The 12671-nt window shown below is 42.8% G+C and overlaps 1 pseudogene; it reads right to left on the bottom strand.

Annotated features, from left to right (window-relative positions):
- The window catches only part of LOC147420488 (uncharacterized), a 75219-nt pseudogene extending 62916 nt beyond the window's left edge, over positions 1-12303 (bottom strand).
- Between the last annotated feature and the right edge of the window lie 368 nt (positions 12304-12671).

Raw genomic sequence — 12671 nt, 5'->3', positions numbered from 1 at the left:
TCTTCCATTAGCTGAACATGACGGCTTATTATATGGTAGCAGCAGTCGAACATGCAGGTGAAATTGCTGGTCCGCATGGACTGTCGAGGCTGTGAGCGCATGAAATTTTCTCGCCATTTTCTCGGCATTTCTTCTAACCTTATCTTAAACGATTTCCTCGCCATTTCTCCTAACCTTAATTAAATAACCTAAATCTAATTTAATATAACAACCCTAAACCTAAATTAATAAACCTAAATCTAATCTAATATAACGTAAATCTAAATCTAACATAAATAAACCTAAATCTAATCAAACTTAAATCTAACTAAAAATAAACATAAATCTAATCGAATTTAACTTAAATAAACCTAAATCTAATTTAACCAAAGTCTACATCTAACTTAATCTTTAACGCCTTTAGGGATAGTTTCCTACGACGTTAAAACTCTCTTCTTCTTGTGTGTGTGTGTGTGGGTGTTTGTGTGCCAATAAAAAGAGAAAAATGGTATAACCTTTCTATCACCCAAGTGTGGTAGATTGGTTATGCCATTTTCCTCTTGAATAATAAGTCTTGGTTTCAACTCCTTGTCGGCTAGATTTTTAGGTCTCTTTAATTAGTTTCCTACGATGTTAAATTAAACTCTCTTCTTCTTGGTGAGTGGCATAAAATGGTAACCATCTTTTTGCAACATTTTTCAGCCTACTCAACGTCCTCTTCCTCATATGTGTATATATTTTTCTACGCTATTAAGTTATCCAGAGTAAATTCCCCCTCTTCGTTTAACCTTTGTGGCAACACATACATTGTACTCTTCCCAAAAATGTCACCTTAGTCATATATTTATATTACCACCCTTTTCTTTTTTGCTTTGTAAATAAAAGTAAGCATACAATAACCAACTATCTACCCCCAAACTTTCTTACCTCTTGTGAATTAGTAGTAGAAAAATAATATATCCATCTTCCATCTCATATAGATAAATTACCATGGAAAATCAACTCTCCACTTGTCTTTACCAAAGATTATGGTCCATCTCTACAAGTCTTCTATGCCCCCCACATAGGTGGCCCAATATCTATGAAGAATATACATATAGTTTTTCTCCTTTCAAAAAGACTCAAATTGTATATTCTTTTCACAAGCAAATAATATTGGGCCCTCCTCTATTTGTTTAAGCATCATACCCTTTTGAAAAAGCATGATTCCCCTTGGATGCATATAAGCAAAGGGCCCATACAAGAAGACTTGCACTACAAGAGGCTCTTAATATTAGCGACGCTCACACAGCAACGCTCAAAAAAAAAATCCCGGCGTCGCTATGAGCGTCGCTATAAGCGTCGCTATGAGCATCGCAAATTTACAAAGAAATTTGCGACGCTCATAGCGACGCTTATAGCGACGCTCATAACGACGCCGGCTGGGGTAAAAAAATAACCGAGCGCGCCCAAAAACTCAGATCTCAGATCTGAGTTTTTCGGCGCCCTCAAGCAAGGAGCAGGTAACGCTCTCCCTCTCTCTCTCTCTCTCTCTCTCTCTCTCTCTTTTTCTTCTCCACACACACACACACACACACACACACACGAGGAGAGGAAGGAGAGCCAGGTATGCTCCTTCCCTCTCCTCATTCTCATGTTCCCTTCCCCTCTTTCTCTCTCCCTCTCTCTCTCTCTCTCACACACACATACACACACACATAGTGTTTTTGAGAGAAAGAGAGAGAGAGAGAGAGTACAAACAAAAACAAAAACGCACACACACACATACATAAACAAAGAATGCACACACACATTTAGAGAAAAAGAGAGAGAGAGCATGCATAAACAAAAAACGCACGCATTGAGAGAGGAAAAGAGAGAGAGAACATGCATAAACAAAAAACGCACACATTGAGAGAGGAAAAGAGAGAGAAAACATGCATACGATCCAAAAAAACGCACACACATTGAGAGAGAAAGAGAGAGAAACTAATTTAACGTCGTAGGAAACTAATTAAAATTAAAAGACCTAAAGATCTAGCCGACGAGGAGTTGAACTCAAGACCTATTATTCAAGAGGGAAATGGCATAATCAATCTATCATACTTGGCATGGGTGATAGAAAGGTTATACCATTTATCTCTTTTTATTGGCACACACATCTACACATGCGCACACACACAAGAAGAAGAGAGTTATAACGTCGTAGGAAACTATCTTAAAAGACGTTAAAGATTAGGTTATATGTAAACTTACATTAAATTAGATTTAGGTTTATTTTTAAATAGATTTACGTTTATTTAAGCTAGATTTAGATTTACGTTATATTAGATTAGATTTAGGTCTCCATAGACTGCGATGCCTGCATGAAGCGGGTGAAGAAAGCCCTCAATGGAATATAGGGTATTGCTGCCTTCACTGATGGTGGGTCCGTCGATCCAAAAGTACTGGTGAAATGTCTTCAGAAGATAGGGAAGAAGGTGGATCTTCAGGGCGGCAAGAGTCACTACATCCCCGACACAATGACCATCTAGACAACCTCTAGTCATTAGACTTACGTTAAATTAGATTTAGCTTTATTTTTAGTTAGATTTACGTTTATTTAGATTTACGCTTATTTACGTTAGATCGAGTCCACGCAAGAATTACTAACGGTTTAGGGTTTAGAGTTAGATGAACAGTGAAAAGATCTACTGTGAAAAGATGTTAAGATGATATGAAGTGCTACAGCTAGAGAAGAGGCAAAGGGGTTTTGTCCACTACATGCAGTATCATGTAGACGTGGGTGTGTAGATTTCTTGTACCCACAAATATAGGTATTGACCAATAAAGACGAGATTATAAACCGGTGGTTCTGATCTCCGTGCACCTCTAGACCGAGGTGTGCGGGGATTGGACATGACTAGAGAATGTGAGGTAAAGAGAGAGAGAGAGAGAGAGAGAGAGAGAGAGAGAGAGAGAGAGAGAGAGATAAGACGAAGAATGCCAATAGAATATTAAATTTGTTGTCCAGGTTATAAGTTTTTTATCCTCATTATGAGTAGCGACGAGGATGTGGGACCGTCCAACCGAAACACCTATCTCTCAACGAGGGTCTTATGTCCTTGTAATCAATGCAAGCATGCTGTGTGACGGACAAGACATGTTTCTTTGTAGCACGTTCGCGAATTTGGCGAGTTCGATCCATCTATTATAGATCGAGTTGTTGCCAATTATAACTCGTCGGACTCTGACGTTGGCCAACAAGCAGCAATCTTGTAACCCAATAGACGTATTCGCAGGCGCTTTGGTCAAGCAGCATATGTGAGGCCACAAGATGTAGCCTCTGACAGCTCGGGGGATGATCATGCAGAGCACATTCCCAACGAGGCAATGTTTGAGCCCGAGATTGATGAAATGATCGAGACGATCATGGATTCAGAAATGCTTATCTATGATGATATGAAAAGTGAAGCTGATACGACATTGTATAATGGAGCACGTATGTCTAGATTGAAAGCACTCCTAGTTCTTCTCAACATGCAGGCAAAGTTTGGATGGAGTGACACTAGCGTCACAGCGCTTTTCAGGTGATCTATTACAATTAGTTTACTTTAATAGAACTCTAAATGTATAATGATCTAGTAGATTTTTACAAGACTGTATCATATTTTTATGTTGTGTAGATTGCTGAAAGTGCACATACTACCAGCTGATAATGTGATGCCAGATTCCCGAGATGAAGCAAGAAAGATTTTGCGAAACTTGGGGATGGATTACAATTCTATCCACGCTTGTCCTAATGACTGCATTCTTTTCAGAGGGGAATACATAGACATGGAGAAGTGTCCGAAATGTGATTCCGAAAGATATCGAGTAGATCTCCACGGGACAAAAATTCCACAAAAGGTTTTGCGACATTTCCCTCTGCTTCCTCGCATCAAGTATTTCTTCGAATGTAAGTCCATGGCCGCCCTAGCATCATGGCATGAGGAGAATAAATATTCGGATGGTGTGCTATGAATTCCTGCAGATTGTGTAGCGTGGAAACATATAGATGGAACATGGTCGGATTTTGCCAGGGAAGCTCGAAATTTGCGCTTAGGCCTGGCTATGGATGGCGTAAATCCATTTGGTCAAAGATCAACATCTTACAGTGTATGGCCCATTGTCATCGTCAACTACAACATTCCCCCGTGGTTGACTACGAAGAAAGGGCACCTATGGCTAAGCTTGATTGTGCCAGGGCGATATAAAGTGGGGAATATGGATGTGTATCTTTGTCCACTATTGGAAGAGCTACAACAATTGTGGATTGGCATAGAGGTGGTGGATATGAGCCGATACACAGGACGACGGAATGCTTTGATCAGAGGCACTCTAATGTGGACCATGCATGACTATCCCGGGCTAACAGAATGCTCAGGTGATCTATTGACACTCCTCACTCAGACACTGTAAATCTTGTTTTTTCCCATAGTTGATCTATTATCATGTGTATACATGCAGGGCTTCAAACAAGCGGATACAGAGCATGTGTCACATGTAGACCTAGACTGAATGCACGTAGGGCACCCTCACTAAAGAAGCAAATCTACGAAGGTCATCAAGCGTATCTTCCAGAGAATCATGTGTTACGCGACGGCTTTTTGGGAAGAGAGCCACCAAGGATGTCTGCACAAGCATGGTTAGAGCAGAAGGAGATGTGCGATGACGGATTGCCTCCAGGGATGAAGAGACTATCTCTATGGTACGAGTTACCATACTGGCCCCGACTCATGATCAATCACTTGCTCGATCCAATGCACATATTCAAGAATGTGGGTAATCTACTATGGGACCATTTGACCGGCAAGAAAGATACTTTGGGAGCCAGAGTTGACCTTAGAAATGTGGATCGTATGGAGCAATATTGGCCGCAAACAGCGTCTGATGGATCGATAAAACTCCCTAAAGCACCGTGGATTTTCACAGGAGCCCAAGAACGCAAAGTAAAAGAGACCATTCGATCTTTGCGGACCCCCACTGGCGTAATGCACTCGCTCCGAACGTGTTTTACTAAAGAAGGAAAGCTTACCGGTTTGAAGTCACACGATTGGCATAAAATGTGTCAGGTACGTTCATAGTGGACTTTAATATCATTGCATAAAATGTGGACTTTAATATCATTGCTGCACATACTTTACAGTTTATTTTACCGGTTGCCATTGAGGGATGTTTGTCTCTCGACATCCGTAACACAATCTACAAACTTGCAAAGCTGGTGCAATGGATCTCACAAAAGGAGATCAACGTAGACTCCATACCATTCGCCAAACTAAATGCTGCGAAGCTTGTGTGCATGTTTGAGAAACATTTTCCTACTACAATGCTAACCATTCAGGTGCATCGTCTTGTTCACATAGTTGATGAGGTGGAAATAGCTGGCACAGTTCATTCCAGATGGATGTTCTTCTTAGAGCGTTTCATGAAAACGCTTAAGGGATATGTGCGTCAAAAGGCACGTCCGGAGGGTAGCATGGCAGAAGGTTGGTTGGTATCAGAGTCCCTAGTGTACATTGGAGAGTGGCTAGACGGATTTGATAAATCCCGGGACACGCTATGGCGAACCATAGATGATGAGCGCATATCTGGGATTGTCATGTGCAATCTCGGTGTTGAGAAGAAGATGACGGAAGATCTAGAGGCTAAAATCAACCGATTTTGCATGCTTCACAATCCAGTGATGCAAAAGTGGATTTCACAATATGAGGATGCAAAGCAAGAGCGACAAAGGGCACGAATCGAGTGGAGACGGGGAAGACGACCACCGATGCACTATCCAGCGGTTCTGGGGAGCCTACCAACCTTCATGAGCTTAAGATGGTTGCACAACCAATTGAAAAGCGCACAACAATGCGGTGACGAAGTGACTGAAGAAGAGTGGGAGTACTCTCGGGGTTGCGCGACCAAGGTAAGTTTGCAATGTACGACTAGCAAGTGACTTTATTTATAAACGTTTGAACGGCCACTCATAATCTTTGTTCGTTGTAGTATAAGTCATACACAGCAGCATGGTGTAAAGGTCGACATTTTAGGGTGGAATGAATCGACAAAAAACGTTTTACTCAAGATTGTGGAATCATGGCAAAATTTGAACAGTCTAGTCGACGACGTTCCTCTGATGCAGATCCTGTGGTGGCGGAACTCACTTACTTCGGCACGCTGCAAGAGATTTTGAGGATCGATTACAGAGGATTTTTTGTCGACTTGTTCGACGTGCAATGGTTCAAGATAATCATGGAGGGTCGCAACGCTACTGTGCGTAGAGGAGAGTCTGGTTTTCTTGAGGTGGATTCTACTAAGAAATGGACTGACCTAAGAGACACTTTCGTACTACCCGAGCATTGTGAACAAGTAAGTATGTAAATAGTTAACATCCCCCTTTTACAAGTTATGTGCTTGAAAGCTCTCATGTAAGTTATGTGGCTCTGGCAGGTAATATTTCATCCTACAAAGTCTACATCAAACTGGTGGTACGTCATAGAGGTAGCCCCTCGTAGTGCAAGGACGTATGAAGGCTACCATGTGCCAATCACAACGACATCAATGGAGGAGATCAGAGAAGATGCTCAATCAGAAGCCGCTGCGGTGGTGCCAAACGAGCATCAAGATGCTACTACTCTATATGGGGTGCATGCAGAGGGGCTACAAAATGAAACAGAGGATATGTGTTTAAATGGAGAGCTCTATATAGATATAGGAAGTTATGATGAGTTATGCGAGGATGAGAGAGAGATCTCTTAAAGCCACAAATATTGTATTTGAACAATTTTGCTGCGTGTTGTAAAAGCTCTGGCTCTCTAAGTACCTTCCATGGTGTATAACGCTCTTTTCTACTCGCGCTCACATCTTTTGATTGAAAATTCTGAGTTTTCGACTTGCCTCTTCTATCACTCAACTCATTGCGTCATTGTATTTATATGCGTCATTACGTCATTGTATTTAATGGTCTTTGCGTCATTGTCTACTCTATTCATTCAATATTAAGTTTAAATATTCGTGTGTTTAATGCAGGTATGGATGATGAGGAGTTTCTTTCTTCTTTGTCACCGCAGCAGAGACAGTGGTACGTGGAGCGTCATCGCTCTGGCGCATCATCGCGCGTTCCTACTCCATCCGCATCTCCCTCTCTTTCGGAGCATTCGGCGCGCTCCTAAGCTTCGACGTCGACGAGACGAGCTTCACACTCGTCTAGACACCGACGCTCTAGTGGTGGCGGTGGCGGTTGTTGTGGGAATTCCGCCACCGATGCCTCCACACCGCCTCGTGTTCGACGAGGCTCTTTACCCTCCCCTTCTTTGCCCGCCCCCACACCAGCCACAGCATCGCCATCTACGCCAGGTTTTGCACGGCTGACTGTTCCCAGAAGCTACACACCTCTACCTACTCAGCCAGGAGCCACCCCACTCTCCACTCCTCGCTTCGGGGCCCAGACGCCAGTGGAGACACCTGACGTCCGTACCCCCATCGACACGCCGCTAGAGACCCCTGCCGGGACACCCAGGTTCACGCGTCACCGGCCAGAGGGCTTGTCTTACATCAGCGGCGGCATCATCATGGATGATGACGGCAAGAAGGTGATCTCGCGCATGCGTGGTCTTTGCTCTCAGCTGTTTAGACACTACATACTAAACAAATGGAGTGAAGTACCAAGTGATTTAAAAAACAGAGTCATCAGCATACTTCATGATGAGTTTCCCGTTCCAACACGGGATTAGCGCTTCAATGAAGACCTGATGAAGATTCGAATGCGCGAATACTGCAAACACAAGCGTTCCAAAGTGCAAAAAGCAATCAAGAATGGGTGGAACAGGCCAGATTGGCTGGCCAAAGAAGATTGGAAGAATGCGAAGAAAGCAGCGCGCGAGAATCCCGACAAGTGGAAGCAATAAAAGGATGCAGTCAGAGCGCGAGTAGAGGCAGGGAGCTCGCACCACTTGGGGAGCGGTGGATGGGCATCATTTGAGGCCGATTTTGTAAGTGTTTTCACATTGCTCTTTATGTTCGATAGTTTAGGGTTTATGAGTTTTTTAGTTCTAACATAATGAAATCTTTGTATGTTTTGACAGGGGTCGATGACAGGACGTGATCCCACACCGTACGAGCGCGAGTACGCAGGCAGGAAGGGCTTAAACGCCCTGATGGACATTCTCAGTTCTTGCGGCGGCATGGTTAGTATTAGGGTTTACTCTTTTTTATTTTTTGTATTGTTTTATAAATGTCGTTATATGTTTATACTTACTGAAAGCTGTCTTATTGTCTTTTTTTGCAGAATCCGACAGATACGCCGCTTGGACGCGATGAGACGTCTGACTAGACGACGTCAGTTTAGCCGTAGCTAGATAGCATTAGTTTAGGGTTTCTCATAGCTTATGTATCATGAGAAACCCTGTATATTATTACATTTGTCACCGCAGTTCCTTTTGCCAATCAATTCTTTATGCCTATGATGTTGTACAATTGTCATTATTACATTTGCCAATCAATTCATTTTGCCTATGATGTGTACAATTGTCAATTTTGCAAACAATGTGTCTTGTGGGTGACTATTTTGGGTCTATTATCTACCCTTGCACTTTTTTTAAAAAGTGAATCAAGTACAATATGGTTGATGGGTGGCAGGGCATTCAATGCCCTGCCACCAAAAAAAAATTCTCTCGGGCGTCGCTATAAGCGTCGCTATTTATGGCTCTGTAGCGTCGCTATAGTCTTCTGTGTAAACGTCGCTATATGCGTTGCTATGAGCGTCGCTATATAGCGACGCTCATAGCGATGCCTATAGCGACGCTCTCGTAGCGACGCTCGTAGCGACGGTTTTAGCGACGCCGGGGGTTATAAAAACCCAGTGTATTTCCGTCGCTAACAGCGTCACAAGAGCACACAACCTCTTGTAGTGTTGGAAGCAAAAGGTTCCCTAGCTTAGTGTGGACCTTCCAAACCAAATTCCTTGGTGCATGGGCGTGAAGAATAGTCCAAATTCATATCAAACATGTTGAGAAGGTCAGATTTTCCTTTTGAAGCATGTCATTCCGAGCTATAGGTAAAAAGTTATGGTCAAAATAGTGTAAATCTATCAGATTTGCAGCAAAAGGGAACTGTAAATAAGGTAAATCAAGAGGGTGAGATCTTATTTTTCCCCTACTCATCTTCTAGAAGATCAATGAGTGTTCAAGGTCACTTGCATAAGATGGGACCAACCTAAAGATGCTTTCTAACTGCCAAGACAGACAAGTTGAGATATCCCGTAGGAGCCACCCGTAGGGCCTCATGGTGGGGCCCACCTACATTATGTACCCCTATGGAGCCTTCACGGTCTAAAATGATATTTTTGGTGAATAAATAGTCCCTTTTATGTCCAATATTCAATGAGTGGTCAAAGGACACTTCATTAGGGCTAATCACTCACCCTAATTAAGTGTAGCATAATCCCACTCCTACACAACTATAAATAGCCCCCCTTGGAGAGACTCAAGGACACACACCTATATTCTCAACTTCATGTTGTTCTTGATCAATAGTAGAGAAACCCCCAACACTCCCTCTTTCACATCCTCCCTCCTAACCCTCCTCTTTGGAGGAAGTGCAACTCTATCCTCCACTCTTTCTATTCTACAATCTCTTACTCCATCAACCCAATAAATCATTGTAGCACCTCAATAACTTGTAAATACATCATGATCTCTCTCATGGTTATGTTAATGATCATTAAATCATCTTCAAAAAATCAAGTGTCGCAATTCGTGATGGTTAGCCAGCGTCTGTCTACCCCTTAAAAGGTGTGCGAGAAATCAAGTAAGTGTTCTACTCTCAATTTACCATTGGTTTGTTTCTCCACACTTATTCAATTAGTCTAAAGAAAATTCTCACTCCAACTCTCTTTTGCTTCATTACATATGCATGTGGCTACCTCTCATGGTGATTTTATTTGTCACGGCATTGCATAGATGGAGATGAGCTCTCTATGCACAGTGTGTTAGTTCGATGTAGGTGATTCTCTTGTGTGTTTGAGAGGCAGGTCTTGTGCGCATGATTGTTTGATGAGTGCTTGAGAGAGGAGGATTTTGGATGTATAATGGGTATTCTTATGGGGAGAAGGTGAATGCTATTCCACAAATTGCATATTTACATTTGATGCACGGCATTGGGTTGCATAATCGTTGATGGTGTCAAGTGTTCAAAGTGTACATAGAGTAAGGGTTTTCAAGGTGTGTTTCTTGAGTGGGTGAATGAAAATGTTATTTTGATTGGTTTCCTTCTCCACTCCCAAAAGAAGGTGGTGCCCCAAGTAGTGTGCGTACCTCTTTACGAACATTTTGTGAGGGTAGGCCCATTGGTTTGGGTTTAGAGGCCCCATTTCAAAAAGCTTGCCCTCATCGGGTGTGTGTGCACACCAATAAAAAAAGGAGAAAAATGGTATAACTTTTCTATCACCGAAGTGTGATAGATTGGTTATGCCATTTCTCTTATGAATAACATGTCTTGAGTTCAACTCCTGTCGACTAGATCTTTAAGGTCTCTTGGGATACTTTCCTACGATGTTAAGACTCTCTTCTTCTTCTTCTTCTTCTTCTTCTTCTCTCTCTCTCTCTCTCTCTCTCTCTTTTCCTCTCTCAATGTGTGTGCATTTTTTGATTATTCATGTATGTGTGCATTTTTTTGGTTTATGCATGCTCTCTCTCTCTCTTTTCCTCTCTCAATGTGTGTGTGCTTTCTTTGATTATACATGTGTGTGTGTACATTTTTGGTTTATGCATGCTCTCTCTCTTTTCCTCTCTCAATGTGTGTGTGCTTTCTTTGTGTATGCATGTGTGTGCGTTTTTTGTTTATGCTTGTGCTCTCTCTCTCTCTCTCTCTCTCTCTCTCTCTCTCTCTCTCTCAAAAACACAATGTGTGTGTGTGTGTGAAAGAGAGGGAGAGAGAAAGAGGGGAAGGGACCATGAGAGTGAGGAGAGGGAAGGAGCATACCTGGCTCTCCTTCCTCTCCTTGTGTGTGTGTGTGTATGTGTGTGTGTGTGTGAGAGAGAGAGAGAGAAGGAGAGAGAGAAAGAGGGGAAGGGAACATGAGAGTGAGGACAGGGAAGGAACATACCTGGCTCTCCTTACTCTCCTCGTGTGTGTGTGTGTGTGTGTGTGTGTGTGTGTGGAGAAGAAAGAGAGAGAGAGAGGGAGAGCGTTACCTTGCTTGCTTGAGCGCGCATCGAAAACTCAGATTTGAGATTTGAGTTTTCGGACACTCTCAGTTATTTTTTTAGCCCTGTCGGCGTCGCTAAAGGCGTCGCTATGTTACTTGTAACATAGCGACGCTCATAGGGACGCATATAGAGATGCCGCGCATTTTCATGTTTAAGCGTCGCAGTATGAGCGTCGCTAATGTTAAGCATAGCTTGTAGTGAAATGTGGAGAATGACACGTCATACTAAGGTACCATTGCATAGCTACCCCAGTGAGAAAAGCAGGAAAGAACCTCATGAGATCTTCAGGCGTGTCATAACCCTCAAACCAACAAGCTTCCACAAACTGCAGTAAATGGGAATCAGTTGTCACCACCCCACCGCCATCAAAGGGTGTCAACTTCACAATCCACTGGTCAATATGTCGCTCCCTAGCTTGGGGAATAGGTGGTGGGCTAAAAGCATCATAGGCATTAGTAACCACGGGATTTGCAACTAGAGAATCATGCTTCTCTTTCAAAAAAACATTTTCAGTATGAACCACATCGTCATCAGAAACATCAAGAGAGCTAACACTAGAACCATCACAAACATCTTCAATAAGGACAACATCGTCAAAATGTGTGGCTGCAATCACAGGCTTATCCCCTACAACAAACTCAACCCCTTCTAAAGGCTACATCTCATCATCGATATGCTCAAAAGAATGTGTAAACCCCACTCCATACAACACCTCCTCAACAAGGGTGGGAGGGTGGGAAAGAACAAGAGGTAAATAACCATTCTCCTCCGTAAGAAAAGATTCAATAAAAGTGGCATCTTCCACTACATTGGCCAAAAAGCCATCCCATATGCACTTGTCAAGAGTCGCATTCTCTCTCAATGCTTCGCTCCAAGCAATATCCTCAAGGGAAATGCCCTCATCTTCGTCCACTTCATCGCTCAAATGGGCCAAAAAATCATCCCAAATTTTATAAAGACCTAAAGGCTCACCAACATCATCATCAATATTCAAGGTCTGGGTAGCAACAGACGTCAAAATAACCCTTTTTTTAGAATCTCCCCGCCTGGATATGAATGCATCCCAGATGGCCGCGAGGAAAGAAACTAGCCTAAAAATCAAATACAAGCAAAAAGGAAAAACCAGCTCCATCTCTGAGAACTGCAGGTACTTCGCTCAAGCGAGAACTCTAAAAGCTAGGTCCCATCGTGCGTGCCGTTGATGGATATTTTTCTATGCCTGGGCCATGGAGCAGGACCAGACAAGAAACCAAGCAAAGACAAAAAGACAAACCCCCAACCCAAGCCCACCAACAAGGAACTATGGCTGGAGATGTGCAGCTAAAATCTGCTACCAAAGGATGTGCGATGCAGTCTCGGTGCCAGATTGTATCAATGATTATCCACGAACATGATCACTTAATAGTTCAGCAAAAAGGAAGAGAGAGAATGTTGTCTTTAGTTTGAAACAGAGAGACGAAAGTCGAGATGAGAACAAGATATTGTGAAATTATTGAGCAA

The sequence above is a fragment of the Adiantum capillus-veneris genome, chromosome 28, assembly GCF_014529385.1.
Source record: "Adiantum capillus-veneris isolate H3 chromosome 28, ASM1452938v2, whole genome shotgun sequence".
NCBI lineage: Eukaryota > Viridiplantae > Streptophyta > Polypodiopsida > Polypodiales > Pteridaceae > Adiantum > Adiantum capillus-veneris.
The sequence above is the reverse complement of the archived record's forward strand: the minus strand, read 5'-3'. Positions and strand labels throughout refer to the sequence as shown.